The 24502-nt window shown below is 42.7% G+C and overlaps 1 protein-coding gene across 1 annotated transcript in view; it reads right to left on the reverse strand.

The window, feature by feature from the left end:
• The window catches only part of bcr (BCR activator of RhoGEF and GTPase), a gene marked incomplete at both ends in the record, with an annotated part of 83216 nt that overhangs the window by 37751 nt on the left and 20963 nt on the right, over positions 1-24502 (reverse strand). The gene's annotated exons all lie outside the window — the stretch shown is intronic.

A 24502-nucleotide genomic window follows, 5' to 3' on the forward strand; every position in this document is an offset into this window, starting at 1 on the left:
ACTAATTAATGCATTTGAGGAAACTGGGGCACACAAAATGAGTTTCCCCTCTGCATCTTTGTTCATGCATTCATACCAAAAAAAATACAACGCTCTGAAGAGGAAGCACTTGAAAAAGACAGACGACAAACTAGGTCAAGGTTCAAATAATTTGAACACTCAGCATCTCTGGGGAAATTTTCAACAACCTCCTCCTGACCTGCTTCTGTGGTGGGTGCTATGGCTTTCCTAAAGGGAAAATAGCAGTTCTACAGTCACAAAAGTGGCATGCCCTTTAAAAGGAGAAGGTGGGAGACACACAAAGAACAAGAGATAAAGGTCGAGCTGCGAGCTGGACGGAAACCAAGTACAGTATGACTACAAATGATTTGTTTCATTCAGTGAGGTTATTGTACATTTCATTCAAAGTTCAAGCTGTGGCTCCTATCAAACCTTGTTTTTGGTGAGTTTAAATTGCTCATCTTCCAGGAGGAGAGAGAGAGCACAGTCAGTGGTTCGGGGAATGTGGAGTGTAACAGCTGAGGGGAAGACGTCGTACATCTCTGAATGTCACAGAAGACCTTTTGCTCATCTCCTCCCACCGACTTTCAACAGAGCCGCACTTCTCAGAGAGGCGGCCGGGGCCTCCTCTGTGCTGACTCACACTAATAACATGCCAGAGTCAAACACAAACACACACAATGCTCCCAAGTTCACACTGATTATAAGCACCCTGTCGCCTTAAAGACACATTCAGTCAACATTTACTTGAGTGCTTGTAGTTGTCTTGTGTTTCCATAGTCGTAGTTTCATAAATCTTTGGTTTACGCCAACACACACACATACATACACACACGCACACAGACATATGCTCTTAAAGCCACAGGTCATGGAGTGAGAAAAAAAACAGACAGAAAAAGATAGAGAGAACAATGCCAGTGTGTCCAGGGCCCGTCTGACCTTCAGCCCACCCACCGCTCGCTCCGTGTACTCGCTGCTGCCTGTGGGTGGGTGCTGCCCACTGTGCCAGTTTCGACCAATGGCATTCTGCCCGGCAAAGACCAACATAGAGGCTCTGTGTGTGTGTGTGTGTTAGTGTGTTTGTATGCAAACAGTCTCTTCCCACAATGCCAAACCTTGAAGCAAACCAAACCAAGAAGTGTACTACACGTTCTTCATTCATCTTTATTCTTAGTATGCGCCGCTGCTTTTATTTTGCAATCGCTGCACATGCTGTTATTTCTGAATTTCCACATGCGCAGGCGTATTACTGTATGTTCTAGTGTTAAAGGTTTTGTTAAAGTGAGGTTTTAGGCTATAATAAAGCAGCAAACATCTATTTGCTACCGGGCGTACGCATGCATGAGTGTATGTGAGTCCCTTAAGTCATTTGTCTGACCTCATGTATGTGACTGCCCACAGCACTCAGGTGAACGTGACCTTACAGAAAAACAGATGTTTTTTTTTACCAGAAATATGTCTGATCAGTCTAAAGCCAGATTTCCCTTTCAGTCCAAGTCTGCCTACATAATGTCAGCTACAACAGCCAACCTGCTGTTACTGATATTACGGACTTGTTCAGCAAAATCGCAAGCTGGCTTACTACTCACATTACTGTAGGCTGGGCATATTATAGCAATGGCTTGGGCTCATAACTGTGGCTGGATTGTTTCTTTTTATGTTGGTTCTTGCATAAACAGAGTAACTTTATTCAGAGGGGCTGTTTGTTGTTTCATTGTTGCTTTTCCTGGACTGACTGAGGACATTTGCTGGACTTTTGTTGTGCCATTTCATAACTCATAGAGAAATCACTAAGTTTCACTGTGGAATCATTTTTGGTTGGATTTGATGTATCTTATTTTATGTTTTCTACAAAGTACATACACGTTCAGTCCGTACCAGCAGGGGATTACATGCTAACAAACAGAAAACACATCTGTCAAATGCATTGTCTAAAAATACAGGGCGTGGATGTGAAAAGCACCAAGTGGGAAATGAGTGGGTGCCATCCTGGCTTGTTTTTCCCTGACCCCACCTCTGTGTGTTCATGTAAGGGAGTGTATTCAGAGTAACATCCCATGCTGGCGTTTATGAAAAAAAAAAGAGAGAGGAAGATTCCTCCAGCTGTTTCTCCAGAACCCTCGAGTAACTGCAGACTCGTTTTAGTCTTCCTGCCACCTTGCTTTGGAAAAATGCTGTCAGTAGAAACATACTGAGGGGGAGTGTATACGTGTGTGTGTGTGTGTGTGTGTGTGTGTGTGTGTGTGGAATTCCTTCACTGCCCACACACAGCCTCCAGGCCAAATATATTGAACATTCGAACAACAGTTTTTTAGTATGTAACCGTATCTTGGTTGTAGGAGGGCACAGCCACAGACTGAAAACCACAATCATGAATAATAACGATAAACTCTGGATAAAATAATGATGATGCATGAAATGCCAAGTGAATCACCACAGCTCTGACTCTGACTAAACGCAGTGTCTTCTGGGGAATGTATGTATGTATCTCTGAGGTACAAAAGCATACAAAAGCTAGAGGGTAAATAGCTCCACTTTATCTGCTTTTTACAAGTAAAACAAGATAATCCAGGTTGAGACTATTATTAAGTCTGCTAATTGACTCAAAACATCTTAGGATGTTTTTACATTATTTGATGTACTTGGATACAATTAGAGCAATAAGTGTGAGCATGACCAGTGTTTTCCGATGGGGGAGGGTTACAGAGCTTTACAGGTTTGTTAACGGGTCACTATACTATAGCCTGTGGTGGTGAAACACTAGGCTTCAGTCTGACCACGTCTGACCTCATCTAGGCTCAGACATCGCTCCTAACGTCGCCCTTCTCCCTCTGTCTGCCTCTCAGATGCGCGATCTTTCTACGCCCCTGCTCGCTTGTGTTTCCGCTGAATTGTGGCCTCCACCGCTGGCCTCTTCATCCACGTACACTGCTCACAAATAAGCATCTTCCTCTTCCTCACTGACACATTCATGTGGGCCTAGAGAGCACAGCGCACACACAGAGTAGGCTTTTTTTCTGAACAAAAGGAAAAAACATTGATTTCTTCCTACAGCTATTGCCAAATAAAACGACCAAAACTCTGCTTTTAACTACAAAAATACAGCGCACACACGCACACACACATGCACACACGCACACACACACACACACACACACACACACACACACACACACACACACACACACACACACACACACACACACACACACACACACACACACACACACACACACACACACACACACCTGTAAAATGTTTACATGGAAACAGTGTTTGGGAGGGGAACAGGTCTTTTTCCTGCTGCAGGTGGAAAACTACAATCACGCTGGCAAAAGCTATTGCTTCGCTGCCATGGCAATACATGAGTCTTTCCAAAACAATATCCCAAGCTGGGCAGGGGTATCAGGGTATCAGGGTATCATGTGACAATGATCTGTTGACAGGACATCCTATATAACAGAGGGGAAGAGGCTACAGAGGTTTCAAATACTATACAGGGGAGCTGCTTGAGACTGGTGAGTCATTACAGCCTCTGTGTGCTCCTATATGACACACCACTAAGTGATTTCTAGGTCTGACAGACAAGAGTGTGTTATGCATCTGACTATGTGCTTTTGTAACCCATAAAGAATCTGAGGAGCCTGGGAGTGAGTTATGAACTTAGATACATTTTTGGTAAAAAACTGAAACAGGCCTGAAGCACAAAGGAAATCCTGTTACTGAAAGTTAGCATCAAATGTCTGCTTTGATCAGTAACCTTGTTTACTTGTACTTTGATCAAATTATTCATGAATATTTTCTCGTTTCAACAAATGTAGTAATTTTTTGTTTATTTTGACATCCCTCTTTTAAGGCTGCTTGTGTATAGACATGATTTAACATTTGAAAACATGGTCCTGATATGTAGCAAGGTGGGAGCACAGTGGAAATAGTTAGCTCTTTTTCATTACCCACTTATTAGCACCTCTAAAATAACAATTTGACATGCTGAAGTGCAACTTGAAGTTCTAACTTAAGCTTTGTTTAGATAAATAGTGTATTTACACAGAATGGGGCTCCAGTCCTCATGCTAATCTAAGCTAATGGTCTGCTGCTGATGCTAGCTTCATATTTAGTTTACACACATGAGATTGGTATCAATCTTCTGGCTTTATGCTTCGTAAGAGAGTGAAAAGATACAACAACAACAAAAAAAGAGTTGATAAAATGTATTTATATTCTAGATTTTGACAAAAGTGTCTCTTTAAAGGCCATTCAGAGTACTGCCTTCCACTATTTTCACTATTGCAATTACCCTGTTTGCTGTTTCTTTAAGATTAACCTTTGCATTGACCTTTTCCACGACTGCCTCTCAGTGTTTTCTTGCTCTCGACTTGGTCATATTGTATACAGTACAACATCCACGCATACTGTAACAAAAAGACGAATGGGTTTACAATCTATTTGCCTCGCTCATTGCCACACATACTAGGGAATTAAAGGCTTGTCTAAGTTTAACTGAGATAAACAGAGCTGTAGACAAAAGACAAAGGAAACAATTGTTGCTGCAATTGGCCCTGCAACGCTTTATGTGATGCTGGAGGAAAGGAGGGGTGAAACTAAAACAAAAAGAAAACAGGAAAAAAAAGAAACACTGTTATGACAGAAATGATCGTGGAAATGACTACAATAAGAGAAATTTTTTTTTTTTTTTTTTAAACAATCAAGAGAGAGAGGAGATGGAGACACTACAACAGAGTGAGAGCATGAAATTAGAGAGAGAGAGAGAGAAAAGAGAAAAGGAGTGACTCTCTAAGGAGGCATAAGATATCCTCGATAGTGAGAGCTGCCTCTCCATCCCCCATCATGCTTTCCACTCAGCATGGCCGTCATAAATCTGCCCAGGATGCTGACGCCTTTATTGGAGTATGGGAGGAGGCCTGTCATCCTCACTCCGCCAATATAACCCCACCTTTAGCTGTCTCTCTCTCTGTGTCTCACACACACACACACACACAATTACAAATGCATTCACACACTTACCTTAAAGCCCCACCCAGCCCCATAGGGTCCTAATGTTACGCTACAACACTCGCTACAACTCACCCTCTTTCCTAGTCCAGCCATTTGTGGAGAGATAGAGAGGAGGAAAATAATCAGAGATCGAATGGTGAGTTTTAATGGCTTCCTCCGGCTCCTCCCCATAAATCTGATTCATACACAGTACAGTGTGTTAGTAGGGCACAGTGGATTTGGGAGGGCTAATCGTATTGAAGAGGCCAAATCTGGACACTGGAGATAAAGAAGATGCACCCCAGTCCCTCCAATAATGATACAATTTTCATTACTACCCCTGAAAAATTGTATTAAATTCATACGCAGGGCTGTGCTGTAAACTATGATGGAGAGTTGCTGGGAGGAGAGGAAAAGAAAGAGAGGGCACCCCTTCCCCTGAGTTCCCCCATCCCCTAAATATCTAATTTAGAGACAATTTAGCAGAAAGAAGAGGGGGGGCTGGTAGACGAGGGGAAAGTGGAAGGCTGTGGAAATTAAAGTGAAGCCTCAGCTACAGCATCGCTGGGGGGGACAGACACGCCGTCAAATGAACTTGAACACAAGCGTTTCTCCCGTAATCCTCCCGCGACTGCACAGGCACTTGACAGCAGTTAATTTGATAAATGTCGCTATCTTGTCATTGGAGGGCAGGCGTAAGGCCATATAGTGCATGGGTGGCTCTATTCTTAAACTTCTCAATATCTGCAATTTAGGCATGAAAATCTAAAGGAGGAGGAGGGGGGGGGGGGGCTCCCTTCAGCTTCTCAGAGGACATGAGGATGCTTTGCTTTCACTTGATTGCCACAGCGGCCCTGCGAAACCATTTACTGTAGTCACATAGAGAAGCAATATCACTTTCCAAAGATGAATCCTAAAGGTATCTTTACAGAACAAAGACGCACAAAGTGTGTATTTCACTGCACAAAACACCGTCTCTTCAGGGGCAACTCGCCCCAGGAAGCTTGTTTTATTCTATGAATTTATTTTTGTGTTTGTATTACTCCTTTGAGAGGACCACACACACCACCATGTGTGAAGGCACTACCTTTTTTTGCTTATCTACCATGAATTTCACACCACTGATCAAACTGGTCGTCACAGCGCCGATGTCTATCTGCTGGTAAACTCTTTGTCCTCGCTTCCTATCGTAACATACTCGAGCAGGGAAATCATAATAAACCAATTTGTTTCCTGGAGGTAATCTCTTTGCCTCTGCATTGATAATCTCGGAGGAATCAACGCAGCAGCAGCAGCAGCAGCAGCAGCAGCAGCAGCAGGAGATGATGATTCCAGTTATAACACTGGGATGGTCGCCAAGTAAGAGATACTGCTCCTTTAAATACAAACAGCGCCCCTTGCAGTGATGTAATCATCCCTTTGTCTCAGGATGGAGTGATGAGAGAAAGAACGTGGCCTAACATCACACCGTCGAAGGAAGACAGAACAGAGAGACGATCAGAGGAACAAGGACATTTGTACGTGCGTGCGTATGTGTTTGTGTGTTTGTGTGCGCCTGCAGTGCAGCTTTGTTTACCGTGTCGCTCCACCATGCTACTGATGTTTAAATGTTTGCATGGTTTTGGAAGTTTTCCTAAACTGCTCATGGGGACAGATGCAAACTGTTTGTCCATGTTTCTCTGTGTCATAAATCTCTGCCACAGAAAGAGAAACAATGTCAGATATGACAGCCAGGCTGCCTGCACTGATGAGTTAGTTTCAGCAGCACATCGCCTCCGGCTGCTTCATGTACTGCTTAGTGAGAGAGGAACACAAAAGAGCTTCTTGGGTACTACAATCCACTGCATGTGGATTTTTCTACAATACTGAAAGGTTTCATTATTTTTGATATGATATAACTGACAATGGGTCTGCTTTGTTTGGGGGTTATGAAGGATTTAGTTCCCCCTTTTCTCAGAAATAATGTTTCGTTGTTGTTAATCCACTAAATGGCTGTTCTCACATTGATCTGCTGAATGGGAAACTTTCTCTGTGCTCACCTTTAAACCCTGAGCAGGTACAAGAATGATGTGATATAACATGTTTGGAAACCAACAGTGAACCAGTGTGAAACTTAAACCAGAGATGCCCCAGCTGATCAACAGCCGATCATTCAGCTCATATTCAACAGAAATATGTGATTGGCATTGATGCCAATAGTCACCAGCTATGGGTAATCCTCTGGTTTCCGAGGCTGCTAAAAGCATGATAGTTCATTATTACTGGATACTGGTGCTATGGCAATTTATCTTAAATGGAGCATTAACTATGTTTAAATCTTAATGAATCCTAATGAAAACATGTGCTGCCACCATGATGCTGAAAACCAGAAAAGGTAATTTAATCAGCTGTCTATTTTTGTGTCAAAAAAGTTTCAGAGGATACTAGAAATGTTACCATGAAAAGTTCTGGAAACCTCAATTTGCTGCTTTTGTTTGACAATCGAAAACACAAAAAGATGTTCAGGTTGCGGTGACATAAACACACGCTGTGCTTCTTGAGTCTTATGTTAACAAACATTTCTGCAGGGAAACGAGGAGACAGATGAAAAGAGAGGGAGAAAGAGTTGACAGGCAGCAGGGAACTGTGGCAGATATAGACTTGAGAAGTGACCCACCACAGATACATAGAAACATAATACAGCAGAAATGAAGACATGGACGCACGGAAGATAATTACACAACCAATCACATAGACGATCACAAAGCCTGTCAGACGGGGTTACAAACAGCCGTATGTTATATCTTTGTGCGTTTTGTCAGCTTCCCTTGGTGGTGGTGTGTGTTTTACATCCTCCTCTATACCCACAGCTTCTTTGCCTCTCTCTACGTCTTTTGTATTCTCTCTCTCTCTCCTTGCTGCCACCGCCGCTTCCTTTGATCACACAAGACTTTCGAGGAGAGCGCTCTCCTGTCTCGGTGGACACACACTCACACACCCACACTCGCGCACACACACACACACACACACACACACACTGCTGTACGCTCATCCTGCCAGACAAAACCTTTGATTCCATAAGCGCCTGTCGTGTCTTCTCTGTCAACCGCTAAAGTCATTAGGAAGGAGACTCATTACCCCGACCCCCAAAGCATTATGGGGGAAATAAGCGTTCAAATTGCTGCAAAATCACACAGAGACTCTGATTAATAATACAGCATGCTAAATTACCAGCCCCGCTCTGGAACATGGCCTGCACTCATTAGACTGTGGTTTCTACAGGCAAAGATGGTAATGCATGATGAAAAATAGAAGAGGCTTGGCTTTTAGGCTGTTAAGTCAGCAAACGGTAAGACTATGGGAATTTTAGCACAGAGAGAGGGGTGATGACGGCTCTTAAGTGTACACTGCCCTGCTCTCCACAACAACAACAACACATTCTCATCTCCACTCCACTTTGCACCTTCCTTTCATATTACACAACAGGGAAACCTTTTCTCTCTCTCTGTTCCTCTCACTCCTTCCACATACTATCTCTCCTCAGCATCTCATCCCTCTGTTGCATCTGTTCCAGTTGGCCTTTGGCAGGGGTCAGGGTCTGCAATCGTAGCGCGCCGGTGAGACTTGAGGGTAAACCTCAGCCCTCTGACACTCACTTTAATGCGTCTTGAGCACCGCGACCGTTGCGCGGCGTTTCTGTGTGGGCGGAGAGCGGCTTCATTAATTCATCCACAACGAAGCTGGCACTTAAATCTCCACGGCTAGCTGCGGCCCCATCACAACTAATGTGTGGGTTTTTAAATGCTCTACGGGCTGCGTATAAATAGAATGAATGAAGTGACAGAAGCAAATTGTTTTTTATCTTTGGATCAGTTAAACTTGTGTCAGCATCTCTAGGCCAGTAGACTGTAACAGTTAGACCTGAGTTTGATAATATCATCAAGTTATAGTTTATGTTGTTAGGCTATGTGTCGTAGGTCTTGTGTTAAAGGGATAGTTCCACATTTTGGCAAATTTTCCTATTGCCATATAGTCATAGGAGTAGGTTCATTACCTTTAGTTGTCGGTGGGCTGCTCAGTGAACACAATGGAGGTGAACGGTACTGGTCCCCTGTCCCTCATCAAAGACACAATCCAACAACTCCAAAACGCTCTCATGGACAAGTTGTGACCTGCACATTCGCCATGAAGCTAATGTACCCCTATGACTATAGGAATTGTAGCAATAGGCAAATTTGCCAAAAATGTTGAACTATCCCTTTACGTATTGCCTAATTGTGAGAGAGAATAGTTGTAGCTGTTGTTCATACTTTATATAAATACATTAAGGGACCCCAGGAAGAGAAGCCATTGTTATAGTACAGTGGTTAATAGGAAATGATCTTAATGAGTAACATAGCCACAGTAAGTAGTAAGAATAGCTATGCACGGATCAGCTTTGTTGAAGAAGCTTTATAATGTGTGACCCAACTTGAAATCTTGGTTGCTAGAACTGGTGTAAAACACTGATTAAGTTCATTGCAACATCAAAAGTCTTATTTATGACTGTTTTTATAAGAAAATGTTCCCTCATCCCCACATTTCACTGTCAGTAAATCACGCGCCTGTGACATGCTACAGTTCACACACAGCATAAATCATAGCAGTGCGGTTGAGTTAGTGGACAAGCTGGAAATCTACAAGCAGCCGTGACACTGAGAGGCTGTTAAGAACGTGCTAACATGATACTGTTTGGCAAGTATAATGTTTACAGCATTCACCGTCTCAGTTTAACGTGTTAAACCAGCGTGCTAGCAGCATTTGCTAAGAAGCAGTCAACACAAAGTACAGCTGAGGCTGATGGGAAATGTCCAGTCAATGTTTGCCTAAATAGTTAAGTCTGGACCAATGTGGCTGGCAGATTAACAGACACGACCACTGACATCCTTTAGAAGCTTTATTAGCATGGCTAATAAAGTGGCAACACAGAGACGTAGAGTGCAACAAAATGCTATCGCACAATCACAGGTGTTAAGTGTTTTCATGCGTCTGTGGCTGGAGGCAGGAGGCGGGAGGCAGTCACAGCACAGAGCAGAGCAAAGGCCAGAGGTCGGAGGTTAACGCATTGAAGGAGTGGGGACAAAGGTCACATGGGTTTTGTGTTACTGTGTGTATTTGTGTGTGTGTGTGTGTGTGTGTATCCATGTATGCCTGGAGCAGGGGCGCTGAAATCCAATTAACAAAAAGTATTACGACTCCAATCAATAAAACCACCAGCTTAAAGAAATGCACACCAGCCCTTATCAGATATCAGCAACACATACAGGCTATACCCTCCCCCCTTTAGAGTTATTATTATTATTATTATCATGAAATTGTCCACTGATTATCTACACAATGATGTGTGTGGCTCATCAAATCCAAATATACAACTAGATCTGTCTCTGGCTCTGAAATTGTGAGGCTGAAAAACCCAGAGGCTTTGTTTGTCCACCTGTACGGACACAAATGATGACAGACAGAATTTTGAAAGAGAGCGAAACCTACTGAGTGATTGTTTAACTGAATTCTGATATGTCACGTTAGATAGAAAATGTGATCCTTGGTTGCCTCTGTGGATCTGATTTGAGACACTTATGTTGACAGTTTTTCTGAAAAGATGAATGATTGAGCGGTAATCTGTGACGGGCCGCAAATAAAGGTAAATTATCTGTCTGACAGGCAGATGTTCAGCAGGGGTCTAATTACTATTGACAAGTCTTTTCAGTCATAATGAATTTTTTGTTGAATTTTATTTGTGCCACATCATATTCAGACCCGCTTACACACACAATACTACAATTACTACAAGAGCTCTAGTGCACTTCTTCTTTCTTTTCTTAGTTGTCACCTTAGAGAATGGGCCTGGTATGATACTGTGCACATCCTCGACAACAACTAATCAAAATGAATGCAATTCTGCTTCATTGCGATTTGATGGTAAATATATCCACATGGATGGAAGCAGCACTTGGTTTCAACATGAAATACCAGTCGCTGTCTGTGATGTGCAGCGGTTCGAGTTCTGTGGTTACAGGGCTGTGGTATGTACTGTTTACATGGTCCTGATTAGCTACAGTGGTTACATCCATGTACTGCAAGAAGCCCGGTGGTTTCCACAGAGTAACGCTGTGTCTGTGTCCATGCATAAAGCACTTATTTGCTTAATTATGAGGAAAGTACTGCAGTGTACACATGAGAGCAGAGCACCACCGTGTCACTGCACAACTCAGCTTTAAAAGCCCTTGACGGAGAATAATCAAGTACAAATGGTTCACACCGTATGTTCTTCAGTCACTGTGTGTCCTTCATAAAGAAGACGGGCATTATATGAGTGTGTGTGTGCGGTGCATTATCTCACCTCTGAGGCACATTACGTCACTGCCATTACAATCCTCAGAGCCCTGTAATGCAGGTGATATTGCCCTCCTGCTGCTGTTGCTGCAGAGATAGTCTCTTAGAGACCAGAGCCTCTGCCTGGCTGCTCTGCCAAACAACTAAACCTCTGCCTCTTCATAACATACTGAGGTGAGGTTAGCACACAGACAATACTATTGACACTGCTACTCTACATGCTGTGTATACAACTATGACATCCAGTATTTATTATGGCAAGTATCCCATGCAAATTCACCTATCATTTATATTCTTTTTTTACACAGTAAATCTGATTAATTTCACAATTAGGAGCATGAGCAGCGGGATATCAGAGAAGGAGCCTTATTTGATGGGATATTCGATTTTTATTGGGTGGCATGTGAAAAGGTCACAGGAGGTCATTCCTGATCCCACTGGACGCTCTTGAGAAATGCAAAGCCGTAACATTTTACAGCATTAAGAAAACCATCAGTTAATGATACACGGTTGATGTATCAAAACCCTGAAAAACAAACCGACGAGGCCACGCTCAGTTTACCTTCGCTCCGTCCCCTCTCCCACAGCTCCCGGCTCAGACATTACGGCCTGCAGCGGTGCTTATCATTGACAAACAGCAGAGCGAGCACAAAGGCCTCCAATCTGCCTAATCTCTGGTCAAACACAAGCCGCAGCATCATCGCTGCTCAGGGCAATAAACTGCTGCTTTATGCCGGAGCTGTTCAGGGGACACGCGTTAGGACTTTGCTAAACGGACCATAGAGATTTGCCAAAGCCCGTCTCCAGGGGAACTGTTGCCTGGGTTACCAAAGCCAACAGGAAGAGCATTTCATTTCTGATTAGGTAACCTGTCAAGATACAGAAGAGGCTTTTATTCATGCTACTTAAGAAAAATAACCAGTAGGAATTAAACATCCCAGGTGAATATCCGATGAATGGTTGTGTTTTTGCTTCAAATTAGCGACCAGAGCAAACCATCAGATTAATGTCTGCCGCTCTTGGACGCCATTTTTTTTAGTTTCTTATGCACACATGTGTCTAGGCTGCAGCTCTGAGCAGCTATTTGAAGAAGTAATTCTGATTAAAGCTGACTGGTAATGTAAACATGTTTCGCTCAAAATGACGGAGATGAAATGTAAATGGTAAGATAGCATTCCACCATAAGGTAAGCTGTTATTTTAACATCCTTTTAATGCTTTTTTTTTTTTTGCTTGATCTGGTTGCCATGGAATTCCATCGGCCTGTATCCGTTCTTCTCTAATCTTCTCCTCCTCCCCCTCTACTTCACACTGGCACTGGGCCAGTCCGACTGTCTGCCAGTTTCAAGCGTCCCAGCATCAATTACCTGAACCCGGCACTCACGTATTCCCATAATGGCTCTAAAAACCCACACACACACACATATATATAAGCCTCGCCCCCACACACAACGCCTGATCAAATACACACTCGTGAGATACTAGAGCCTATCCACACTTTCGAAAACCTATAGTACACTCTCAGCCTCTCTCTGTCTTTTCATGTGAACACACACATGCACATTTCCACAAAATGAGGACACTGAATAATTAGAGAGATGAAAAAAAAAAAAAAAAAAAAAAAAGAGCCAGTGCCTACACAGACAGTCATTTCAATTATCTCTACTCCTCTGGCTGTCTGGCTGCTGCTGTCTCTTGAAGGTTATGGGCTCAGCTCACCACAGAATCCTCTGGGACTTAGTCATGAGGAGCCAGTTTTGCCATTTGATTCTCATCCACACAGGATCCCACGCTAGATCTCACCGCTGTCCTGATGGACCTCTAGTGTCTCTGTGCTGCTGTAAGTGATAGCGGGCAACACACTCCTTACTTGTATTGTGAAACTTAAAAATAAAGGCCTGATACAGGAGGAGACAGGGATTCCTGATGGATTCTGCAGGGACACTTGTGATGTGGAGAGCAACAATAGGCGCAGGGCAAGGCCCGACTGTGGTATTTGTAGTCTCTTTACAGCTGCATTGTGATATGATAAACAGGGATGTTTGAATGAAGCCACCCCTCACTCCCACTCCTAAATCCTCCCAGGTATTTATTGGATGCGTTCAGCCAAGGGCCCCGCGGTCTCCTTGGCAACAGGACCTAGCAGAGACACACAGGAAGCTCTGGGTAGACCTGTGTGAGTGCGGGTGTTTGTTCTTTATCTGCTTCCCTCTGGAAAACGCACGCAGCCTCGGTGTCCTCCACGGCTCTGTCACAAGGACACGACTCACACCGACAGTCAACACCTACACATGAACACTAACACTAACTTATACAACAGCGGCAAACAAACACACATATGGCCGAGCAAATGCAGGTGATGACCTGCCTGGTAGCGCCAAGGGGAGCAAAGAAAGCACATGCAGCTATATAAAGAACATGCATATATTCATGGTGACTTGAGTACAGTGTGTTATGTAATAAAAGCATGCATTAAAAAAGTGCACACTGAGGAAAAAGTGAAGTCCTGGGAAATGTTCACTTAATATATTACAGTAGATTTCTCCAAAAAGAAGCACATCATTTTCCATCAATCCATCCAGCTATTGGCTTTCTGTCTATCCACCTGTGCTATTTACAGTATAAGAGCATAACTGAATTAGTATACATGTTTAGAATAGAGATACATTGATCTAGCAGCATTTTTTAACCACCACTCAGATGGTGAAGAGGAGGCAGCATTTGAATAACTGCTCCATCGCTTACTGTCACTGTCCATCCATCAAATGCTCCCGACAGCTTAAGGCAATAGAGACGCTGTGAAACAAAGAGTGTGGAATATACAAGAGCATCATTTCCACTAGGGATGGAGAGGAGACGTCTGCTAAACTTTACAACATCCTTCTTTTGCCAACCTCTTACAGATACATCTCATTGAAAATAATATTCTAACTGTGTGGCCACTATACTGCAGGTGACACAAGAGAGACATTGTTAAAAAAAAAAGTTATTATATGCTAGTTAATGTCAATATTTATTATATTGGTCTCCGTTAATGGGATGAATTGGCTGCAGAAAGTTACTTCTGGATATGTTGTCCTTGATTTTGCATTTGAGGCAACACACAAGGTGCCCTCGCTTATTGCTGGAGGTTGTTGTAGCTGACATAATGTCCTGCAGACACTGTTCAGGGCTGAATATGCAATGTTAGATACATCAATCCTAATGCTAAAACAAGTCTTAGATCTAAGTCAATATACTTTTGGTAGAGTTGGCTATTAAAATACAGGTCAGGTCTGCCTGGTCAGGAGAAAAGAAGAGTGACATTTCACTTCACTTCACTTTTTTTTTTTTTTTTTTGAGGGTTTATTATTTTAAAAAACTTGGGAGTTTATTTAGCGGGTGGACAGGTTCATTGTCCTCCCACAGAGCGCAAAGTGTGACTGCTGCTCTATTGTGAACACAACTTGAGACAGAAAAAACCTGCAGGCAAAAAAAAGGACAAAAAGCCAAAAAACAAGAAGGATTTGACAAAATGTTAGCGAAGGAAAAACAGAGAGAAGAGAGATGAGACGAGATAGGAGCCTCTCAGAAGCATTAACTACTTAGAGAGAGACAGTGAGGGAGGCACTGTGAATGAGACTCTTTCTTCTCTGGCGCCTCGAGGGAGGAATGATATATTCAATTTGTGTTAAAAGAATGTGTTTAGAAAGGAAACACTCCGACGGGCCTGGAGTGCATGTGAGACACCGAATGCAGGATTAATGCCTTTTTCTGTGTGTTTCTCTGCTCTGGATGGTAATTGAGAGATTCAGGAGCGGAGCTTTTACTCAGCCAGATCAGGGTTATACACTGTCACTGAAAACTACAAACATGGCCACCAGGGCAACTGACAGTCACACATCACTGAAGAGATGAATGCTAAAACAAACACAGAAAAGTCAGGAATGAGGGGGAGTCATGTAGCTCAGTGGGTAAAGCAGGCGCCCCCATATACAGAGGCTACAGTCCAGTGTTTTTCAACCTTTGGGTCGGGACCCCATGTGGGGTCGCCTGAAATTCAAATGGGGTCGCCTGAAATGTCTAGTCATTGACAAAAAAAACAAAAAAGAAACTGATAAAAATATTTTTTAAACCAATTATTATTCTTTTCAAAATTATGATTAAAAACACCAATAGTCATTTCAAACTCTGTCACTTGTCACTTGAAATAAGTAGAAAAATCTGAGAGTGGAGCAAGTTTCTCTTCCTTATTACAAGCACAGAAAACTTGCTTTCACTGGCAGATTTTTCTACTTATTTCAAGTGAAAATTTGTTTGAAACAAGTGAAAATGATCTAAAAACAAGTAAATTTTTAGGTGATGAGTCTTATTTTAAGTGGAAAGAGATTAGTTTTGACTAGAAATAAGACATTTTGACAAGAAATAAGGCAAATATTCTTGGAAAGATTTTGAGTTTTTGCAGTGCAATCATGTATTCTATACTTTCACTTTCTCGAATTTAAATCGAGTTCAAATACAATGCAGCATATAAAAATATCTGAGCTGGCGCATCTTCGGGGTTGCCAGAAATTTCTTGTGATGTTAAAATGGGGTCACGAGCCAGAAAAGGTTGGGAACCACTGCTATAGTCCTTTCCGCAGCGGCCCCAGTTTGAATCCACCGGTGGCCCTTTGCTGCATGTCATTCACCCTATCTCACTCTCCCCATTTCCTGTCTCTCTACCGTCCTATCCATTAAATACCTGAAAAACCCCAAAAACATACTTTTAGGCAGGAGGAAGGAGCCCTCCCTGAATTTCTAATTCATCACTGACACAATCACATCCCTCTATTTCTCACACCCCCTCTCATACCTCAAACTTTCTACTAATCATTTCATTACCGTCCTCTGCCTCCACTCTCCTTTCACCTCTCTGGGGTGATGACTGATACCGAGGTGCCAGTTACAGCCTGTTAGGGTAATGTTAGCCCGCTTATGTAACATGACACTACGAGCAGGGGAGAGAGAGCGCATGGCACCACGGGGCTGCAGAGCCACTCATATGCATGCATGGGTGTACGCCAATGGCTGTCATTTAACTTTAGTGCATTACGAGGGAGCAGCAGAGCATATAAGCACTTTTAAAGCTTCAATTCCTGCAGACAATCAGAAAGCTAATATTGGTTTTGCTCTGCTGTGCCAAAAAAAAGGTTTTCACAATGAAAAACATGCTCGTACTTTCTGATAAGCTGTAAGACACAAAACAGAACTTGGCTAGTAAATTAAAAATCCTAGGGTTTTTGCTACATTCTTAATATTTCAGAGTTGTTGTAGTTGTTCTTTTACACTTCAATTTATGGAATAACATGGAGTGTAAACTAGAAGGATATCTTTCTTTATAAGAAAAAGACTGATGAAAGAAATGATCACTGAGTTGCAGAAGTGGAGCAAAGACAGGCCAGGAGATGGTGTTCGGTATAAATATTGACTTGTCAACCCTGGCATTATATCCCAGGGCTCTAAATGAGATTTCTGCTGCCGACCTAGTGAAGTATGACTTGAGTGTGGCTGCCTGAGGAACCTAAAGGTACCAGAGAGTGAGTGAAACATGATGAAAGCACGGTATAGGTCCATGTACTCATTCAGACAAAGGAAAATTTCCCCATGGAGTGTCGGCGTCCTCAAACTTGTGTGGAAGCGAGTCGACCTCCTTACTGTGTGTGTATGAAGTGACTGGGAGGGCAGAGCAGGTGGGGGGTGGGGCAGCTGGTGGAAATGGTGCAGAGCAGCGCTGCATGGTTTCTTGACCACTAGACAGATGTGCTATAAGTGCCATAGTCCCACATGCTTATTACATACCAAGGACAAGGTGAGACACACACACACACACACACACACACACACAAAGGTACAAACACATGCCTGTGTGTGCATATATGACCTCATATGCACCACAAGGACACATGAATGCCATCTATCAAATCTGAGGCACATTTGCGTGCAACTCTGCTCCACATATCCACTGATATTCCCTCTACTACCACACACACACACACACACACAGATGCCAGATGTGCATATTTTGAATCAGCCCAGCAACGGTTTCAGATGCCAACTTCCTCATCAGCGCACAGACACACAGAAACATTAAACTCCATATGACCCAAAAAAAAGACGGCAGACAAGAGACGTACAGTGGAAGAACAAAGAGGAGTCATTTTCGTCATCACCCTTGTGAGGCGTCTGATGATGAATCAAGTCTGTCTCAACACACCATGTGTGATATGTAGAACAAACTGAAAATGGTGTCCATTGTCCAAACAGGCCTCAAAAAGTGGACACACCAAACTGTAGAATAAGAATAAGATTCAAACTCAAAAATAAAATGTAAAAATTTAACAGGATTTATTGCATGGATGTGCTTTTTTTTTTTTTAAAGCAAGGTGTACTTAAATAAACTAGGAACCGGGCGCATCTGGTGTGCAGACAGTTTCTCACTCTATAAACACACAACCGTGGTTTGCATTTATTTCTGGGTGAACTAGGACGAGATCCCGTTCATAATGCGAGCCAGACCCAGCTCTGGATGTGGTCTGGCATGTCTAATCACATTCCAATGCAGTGGTCGCTGTATGAAATAGCACCTTGCACTGCGCTAGCTGTCCACCGCTGCTTCCAGAACAGATCATATATTGATACTTTGTCCTGTCTTTAAATGGCATCCAATCATTTTTTGATGATCACGTTAATTGAGGAATTAATTTTCATCTGAAAAGATCAGCCAAAAAAAAAAAGAAAAGAAAAGAAAGAAAAAGGCTGATTGAGTCAAATGGCAGAATGAATGACAACAATGACGATGATTATGATGATGATGATGATGATGATGATGATGATGATGATGATGATGATGATGATGATGATGATGATGGGAAATCATTATGTAACCAAAGCACAGCATCATATCATTATGATTAGACCAGCCAGCTGTTAATTAAAGAGAAGCTGGACTCGGCTCAATGTCACAGTTTTCAGCAGCACGGGAGTGAAGGGACACTGAGGGGAACACGACGACATGTAAGGAGCAGATGGATGGACGGACAGACAAATAGGAAGAAGGATGGATGGGTGGTGACTCGTAGAGTGACACTGCTTCCCTTCCCTTTTCTGTTTTTTTATGAGCCTATTTTGGTCATTGCTTCAGTTTTAACTGTATCCCTGTACCTGCATCATCAATATAAATCAATCAGTCAGTCTTTCTTTACAGCACTGCTGATACTCTATGATGAGATCCAAACACACAGGCACAGATTCAAACATACGTGCATGACACGGAGTCAAACGTGAACAGACACAGTCCGATGCACAAAGGTAAACAAACATGGTACACAAACACACAGAGGAGCAGTGCAGAGCGGAGGAGGGACGAGGACACGACATCCACAACCACAACACCATTAGACTATTTTTAGCATCTCTCCTCTGCAATGAGGGTAGAGGTAAAAAAAAAAAAAGAAAAGAAAAGAAGAAAGAAATCTGAAAATTTGAGTGTCTGATTATTTTGCATTCAAATAAAACTTTCAAAACAAATTCACTGGTTTTATTGCAGATTTCATTTCAGGCCTCTCTGACCAAACCCGCTCTCACAGCTCACTCAATGATGGATGAACGCCGTCAAGCAGGAGGCGCAACAGGTCTAAAAAAAACAAAACAAAACAAAAAACAGAATAGATGCGTTTGTTAGAGCAGCCTTTTGACTAACAACCACAGAGCCGAGTGTAGACAATCAAAATAAAATCATCAATTGGTTTGAGACAGAGCTGTAACTTCAAGGACAAAAATCAAATTAAAGCGAGTGTCTCCCAGAGCTCAACTCTTGCTATTCCCCTGTGGGCGTCATGTGCTCCACTAATCTGCCCGTCTGACTGATGGAGAGAGAGGAAGGAGACGAAGGGGCAAGGAGGGAGGAGATAACGTGAGTGTGTGCACGCACATGTCTGCCTTTTGTTTCTGGACATATGTACAGCTTGTATATGTGTTGGGTGAGACGGAGCTGACCTCTGGATTGCTCAGCCACAGTCGGCCCTGCTGCTGCTCCTGCTGCTGCTCTGGTGTTCAAATGAGTGTTCGCATTAACACGCTGCTGGAGCAACACAAACACACAGCATTGTGCTACAGTATATAGTTGTTTTAATATTACGGTTCCCTTTTTATTGCACATTTATTTCCTGTGCAGCCTATTGATTAGTGCATAATACAGTATTCCCAGTGTTTTTCAATAAGTTACAGAAAACAGGTGGCCAACTTGTTCCATTCAATCCAAGTTTACGCTTTAAAAACCATGTGGCTGTTTTTTTTTTCAATCAAAAAATCTACCAGATTAAGAAATGTAAATGCTGTAAAAACAAACAAAAGTGTCAAAATATAATAATAAAGTCATAACCAGCAGCTTCCATCTGTAGCTGGGTATACCATGTTGTTAAACTCTGCTGGAGCAAATAAGATAAACCCTCACCAGACAGATACAATGAGTCATAAGACATACTGTGTCTGAGTTAATATTACTCCCACACACACACACACACACACACACACACACACACACACACACACACACCACATAAACACAAACACAACCGCAGATAAATACAGACAAACAACAGCCTCGGCTCGAAGCTGACTTGATTTAATACAGAGTCTGCTCTCTGGGTGTTGAATTCTTTAAGTGGGATGATTATTTTCACGTCTCATGAAGCTCTTTTCAGCTCTCCGTCTCGGCCTGGGTTTGGTTTTCAGATTAAGTTGGAACCGGGTTGTTTATTTTCCCCCACTTACTGTCTAAACATTTCTCACAGAATCAATAGTGTTGTATTCATTCAAATGATCCATCTGGTGAACTTGTGTGTGAATAATCTAAACAACAAAGTGACTGACATGTCATATATGGTCAACAAGAAAAACGAACACAGACACAGACACAGACACAGACACAGACACACACAGACACACGCCTTAATCACCAGACACAGAGTCACAAAAACAAACAGACAGTGGTGGTCTCAACTGGACACTAAATAAGCCAGACACAACAGACAAGACACACAAAGGCAGACAGACCCCATCTCTGCTGTGTATGAATATTTCATGCACAGAGCCAAAAAAAACCAAAAGGGATTTGTACAGAGTTTGAAGGTAAGTGTTCATCCAGGAAACAGGTCTGTGAACCCAAAACCACACACACTCCCTAATGTCTGATTTCACAGTGTGTTGTCCGTGTGTGCGCGCCCCTATATCTCCCATATCTGCCAACAAAAGCAACCTTCTTATAACTGGACAGGAGGCCTGTCTCGGTGACAATGAGCAGAGACAGATAACATGGTGCTACCGTTGGGATATCACCGGGACACAGAGGGCAGGGGCCTCTTAAACTCTCTTTGACACATACACACTAGTCAGTGTGAGAGAGGTCTGACCCACATCTTCTGCAGAAATGTGTGTGTGTTTGTGTGTGTGTGTCATTGTACTTGTCAATTAAACCAAATTAGTAACAGAAGTGTACGGACATGTAGTATTTATGCTTGTGGTTTTGTGAGCAACACTTCTGTCTCAGAGCGCCACAACAAGCAGTGAAGCAAAAACAAATTTCCACAGCGGGAAAAAAAAGAAGACAAATCATCAAGCTACGACGGCTTTCATCCAACCAGCTCTCTAGACAGGCATCAGTTTTATCAATCAGTAATCAATCAGCTAAATCTGCACTGTGGAAACTGGATCAACATCTTATCTGAACACACTTGGCCAAATGACAAGACATGCAGTTCAGTTTCTACTGTGCAGCTGCAGACGTTCTGACATTTAACACAGGAAAGTTTTAACACAAGTTACATTTGTATGTATTTTCCTGTATTTCCATTTTTTCCAACTTCATACAACAACATTCTATCATTACAAGGCTCATATTGGTCAGTTTATGTTGACATTGTGTCAATGAAATGATTTACTATCACTAATGTCTCAGTTAAAAGTGTTGTTGTACTGGAGCAGCTAATGATACGTTATTTATTTTTAATTTTGCCCACTCTATTTGTGTTACATTTAAATGAGGGGAGCAGCATATTAGGAACACAACATCTGAATATAATGCAGTCAACTTCAACACCACATTACACCAAAATGTATAATAAATGAACAGTGTAGGCATCATAACAGTTTAACAGCAGACCGTTGGATTGATTCGAATAAGACAGGTGACCCTATAAAGTGGCTACTACTGATACTAAATTATATTACACTATTAGATTGCTATCAGTGATGCATTAAACTGTGAGCAGTTCCCAGGGTAATGCTCAAACAAATACATTGAATGAAGGTTTTCATCTTGATTATCTCTTCAAACTTCTATTTGGCAGCTTAATTGCAAAACAAACACGTGTAAGTCAACATAGGCTTACACACGCGCACACACACACACACACACACAAGTTGACACACCACTGTCACTGCACGGACATCTCACACACCCTCTTCAGCTGCACCAAGGCACCGGCCAAAGTAAAGTAACCTTTTAGCACCGAGTCGTGAGCCCTTGGCAATGAGCCTGAGGCAACACTGAGTCAACCGGTGGTCAAGGACGGACAGGGAGAAGGAGAGAGAGATAGAGAGAGAAAGAAAAAGAGAGGGGGAGAGAGAGCATTATCCATTGAGAAGTGAGACAATGGGTAGCGGGGCCTCACCACACTCCAGTGAGAACAAATAATAGCCCCCCACCCAAAAAAAGAAAAAAAAATGGGACAAGACCCTGGAGTGACCCACTTTTCACTGTCAGTGGAGCAGTGATACTGAAACTGCACACCAAAGTGATCAGCAACTCACCCATAACTGTGTGGGGCTGTAGGTGTCTCTATGTGCGTGTGTGTGTGTGTGAGAAGCAGAAAGAAAACAGAAAGAGGAGAGGAAGATGTGTGTGATGTGTGTCTGCAGAGACAGGGAGGAGCGTGGGAAAGCAGCAGCAGCATGTGCTGGAGTTCATCCTCACCTCACGCTTGTATCTCTGAATGTGTCAGCTGTGGCCTTTCACCCTCTCCTGGCTCGCTGATCGTTAGCGCAAACGATCTGCAGCTGCAACCCATGATCAGTTCCACTATCAGTTAATAATGCTGATCATACCGCAGCTCTGATTGGTCAATTAATCACTTCATTTTTAAAGAAATGAAACAAAACAGTGTCTTAAAAGTGGACGGTGAATGTTTTGATAAATATCTCAAACCATAATTGAACGTTGTGCCAGGTAAATATTCAACTGTCTTATTGATTAATTACATAATTATTCAGCAATCAGACTAAGCAGACAATAACACAGACACTTATATTGAAAGTAACAGACAGTACAAGTTTGCTATGATGTACTTTCTTTCTCTGAGTCAAATCCAGTCTGCCTGGTTTTCTGCCTCCTCAGCACTATTTTGCATTCATCTGTGCACTCCTGAGTGTAACCTGAGGGCCGTGTTCTGTTCCCCATGAGAAAAAGATGGTGTGTGGAGAAATAATAAACAGGTAAGGCAGGGTGTGAGCGCCTGTTCAGAGGGGTGATTCAGTCTCTAATTGAAGTCATCAATAACACGGCGCACAGGTCTCACGGCGAGACCACACTGAGGGAGGGGGGGGGGGGGCTGACAACCTGTCTGCACTCCACAAATTCTCTTTTACGACACACACGTGCGTACACCAACACAGTCGTGCACACACACAGACAACTTTGTCAACTCTTTGATAACCTTGCAGCTGCCTGAGGTTAGATACTATCAGCTGCATTAAGGCTTTTATGGGTCCAGGGCATTTCAGAGAGCAGTGATACATCTATCATGAGGGGGTGTTAACTCTATTTAACAACACACATCACATTCACATTTTACACAATGTCTTCTAGTCATTGACATTTTTCTTGTGAATTTCTTGTGATTCTTCTAGATGTGACATTTTAGGTTAATATACAGTGTTTTTCAACCTTGGGTTCGGGACCCCACGTGGGGTCGCCTGAAATGTCTAGTCATTGAAAAAAAAAAAGACTGATAAACACATTTTTTTAACCAATTATTATTCTTTTTAAAATTATGATTAAAAACACCACACAAAATCTTAAACAACTGTATTCTATACTTTCACTTTCTCAAATATAAATCGAGTTGAAATAAAATGTAGCATATAAAAATATCTGAGCTGACGCATGATTGATGGCCGCGATCACATGACTGCACGTGATCGGGGGTCACCAGAAATATGTGATGTCAAAATGGGGTCACGAGCCAAAAAAGGTTGGGAACCATTGGGTTAATACCTCTTGTCGGCTTATCAACTGGTAAAAAGATGCAACTGCCGATCCCAGCTGACATAGGGCGAGGCCGGGTTACACCCCTGCACAGGTCGCCAACTACCTCACACCTTGCGGCAATTCAGAGCCACTAGTGAACCTGGTGTGCATGTCTTGTGACTGTGGGAGGAAGCTGGAGAACCTGGAAAAGAACCCAAACAGGCACAGGGAGAACATGAAACCGTCTCGCTGTAGGGCGACATAGCTAACCGCTGTTCCAATGTGTCACCAAACTCCTATTTCTAATATAAAAAAAATTGCTACTTCATATACTACAGTTTTTCACTGGGACATGTCAGAGTGTGACCAGCTACCCAGAGGAATGTACAAAGGCAGGGCCACCAACACACTGCAGCAGATGTGACTAAGATCTAAATAAGCACCTACATATCCCAGATGGTTTCCTTAACAACCATATAGGACCCAGGTTTGTTTCGTCTGAGTCACCAAAAGGCACAACGTCATAAATATGGTTCAACAGGCTGTGCCCCGGGAGCAAAATTAACTCTGCTCATGTTGTGTCCCGCTCTGAAAATATACTTCACAGCTCTTGTTCTCCTAGCGGTCGCTCTGATGGCTCCAAGCCTTTCCTCACATTACTCATCCAATGAGTTTATTTAAAAATCTGTTTTGCCCTCTATTCCTCTTTTTCAGCCCATGTTCCACGCCTTGGAGTTACGATGCAGTATTGAAAATAGACGTGCTCTCATTCAAAGTGGGCAGAGATGAAGATGTGCATGTACAAGCACACACACATACACACACACTAGTGTGTGATGTCCCAGCCTTGTTGTCCCCTCAGTCACATGTTCCGCCTAAGATCCATGAATCA

This window comes from Trachurus trachurus (assembly GCF_905171665.1).
Source record: "Trachurus trachurus genome assembly, chromosome: 12".
NCBI classification, from domain to species: Eukaryota; Metazoa; Chordata; class Actinopteri; order Carangiformes; family Carangidae; genus Trachurus; species Trachurus trachurus.